Raw genomic sequence first — 2,654 nt, forward strand, 5'->3', positions numbered from 1 at the left:
TGAATTAAGTCATTTTAAGTTAGCAAACATTCTTTATGGTTCTTGTAATTTTTTTTTTTTTTTTTTGCGGTACGCGGGCCTCTCACCGCTGTGGCCTCTCCCGTTGCGGAGCACAGGCTCCGGACGCGCAGGCTCAGCGGCCGTGGCTCACGGGCCCAGCCGCTTCGCAGCATGTGGGATCTTCCCGGACCGGGGCACGAACCCGTGTCCCCTGCATTGGCAGGCGGACTTGCAACCACTGCGCCACCAGGGAAGCCCCGGTTCTTGTAATTTTGTAACTGCATAATAGTTTATCTTACACTTAAAAATTGTGTTAAACACATGGACTAGACCATTAATGTAAATTAGTTTGAAGGTGTTTGCTCTTAAGTGGGAAGCCATTCAGGATGTTTGTTCTTATGTTTCTACATTTAAACAATCAGCAGTTATCTTAGAGCAAGGTACTGTTAGGTGGTGTGTGTTGTTGGGGGGCTTGGGTAAAAGAAAACAGATTTAAGCAGCAAAATCAACCTTTTTTTCCCCCTTTAAATGTTGTGATCATCTTTCCTTCTCAGTGAGTATAAATATAAACTTTAATGCATCGTATTCCATTATTTGGACATCTGATCTGCCTAAGCTGTGTATATAGAACATAATTTACCTTATTCTTGACGACTGATGGTGGTTACTATGAGCATTAGACATGGTTCTGTGCTGTAATACAGTGATGCCTCTGAGAGCTATTTGTGTAGAACTGTTTGCTTCATACATTCAGTGACCCTAGACAGTTATAACTGTCTTCCTTGCTGTTTGTCACCTAGTGTCAGTGTACTTTATCCTTTCCTTTCTTTTTATTTAATTATTTAAGAAATCTCACCCATAATATTTGAGCTTATATATCTGGAAAGATGACTCTTCTCTTATTAGACCTAAAATTTGACAATAATTTCTTAATGTCAGATATCCAGCCAAATATCCCTGATTGTCTCAAAAGTGTCATTTTACAGTGGTTTGTTTAAATCAAGGTTTAAACAAGATCGTACGTTGCATTTGGTTGTTACGTCTCAAGTATTTTAATCTATATATTTCCCTTCCCTTTTCTTTTTCCCTTTGCAATTTGTTAAAGAAGCTAGACCTTTTCTCCTGTAAAGTTTAACATAAGTACTGACTGTATCTTTTGGTGTTTTTTTTTTTCAAACATGTTTCTTTGTCTTCTGTTTAACCTTTAAATTGAAACTTACAGATTTTTATATATTTGATGTATTTTGATCTGCTACCATTACTCTTCTAAAATTTGATGCTTAGATTTTCCCATCTTTGACTTCTGAGAGTATCTTCACACTGCTTCCTGAGTCCTGGTCCTAGTGCTCTTTTTTAGCTTCCTTGCTTTCTGATGTGACAAGATGTTCAAACTTTTCTTTTACACTTCCTGTTCCAATTCTGCGGTCAGCTGTTTCTTTAAGAAGTTGTGGTTCCTGTTGGTAGGAAGTGGTACTCTAGGCTCTAGAGGTGCTCATTGTTAACTGAATTGGTTATTGTTTCTAATCTAGCCATTCTTTTGATTTCCAATTTTAAATCTGCTGTAGGCTAGGAAACCAAATAACAAAGCTGGTTTGACGTACATAAGGATTGTTTTGGACCTCAAAAAACCCAGAGATCAAGGTCTATGCCTTTTTAAATTGTATGGTGTAGCACCTACGGGGACAGAATCATACCTAATAAATATTGCTAATGTTAGTAATATGTGAATAACATAATACCAGATGTTCCTCAGAGTAAAATAATAGACTTCTGAATGAGGCCTTTAATAATAATAAAATACCTGAGCTTTTAGTTCACAAACTTGATGATATGTGCATGTTTTAAATTATAGACAATTTATGCTCCCTGTATTTACTTTTGTTGAGATTATCTTTCTTTTGTTTCTTTTGTTTCTTGTTTTTCTTTTAGGATAAATCTCTGGCTCAGTGAGGTGTTAGTATCTTAGAGAGTCAAATTATGCTATATTATATTTGTCATATTCCATAATAAGAATACACTTCTTTTCATTTAAAAACTTTTTTCCAGAGAATGTACTTCTTCAGACTTTCCAAAATTGATGAGTTCCTAAAGTTGAGATGACTTGCTGTTTTAAAACAAAGCTATTTAGTTTTGATATCTGACATTTTTCCTTAAATCATTTTTTACTCTTGTATGTTGGTCTCGAGCAACTGCTTATGCTGATCTTTAAGTGACACGTTAGAGCAAATGACAAAATTTGCATTTTTCTTTGAGCCATTTGTTCCAGAAAAGTGTCAAAACTGACTTCTGTTGATGAGTGAGTGGGAATTTTATTTTATTTTATTTTTTAATTTGAAGGATATCCTGTTTTCAGTTTAGTTGGGGCATAGCCTTTGATTTTCTTTGACTGCTTTGAGTACCTCTTGGCATTCATCTTATTTCTTTAATCCTCTCCAGTTTTATTTAGTGAAGATATGTTTTTTGGCACAAACAACATTTTCTTAATTTTTAGGATCTATTATTATGGGTCATTTGAGATAAGGTATTGGGGAACAAAGTTTAGAATAAAGAGAATGGCTGGGAAAGTAATCAATATTTGACTAATTTTCTTGAAACTTTTGTGAGTGCTTGTGGGTGAGATTTAATGATTATATGCACACTGAAACTTGCACACT

This window comes from Grampus griseus (assembly GCF_964374135.1).
Source record: "Grampus griseus genome assembly, chromosome: 15".
NCBI classification, from domain to species: Eukaryota; Metazoa; Chordata; class Mammalia; order Artiodactyla; family Delphinidae; genus Grampus; species Grampus griseus.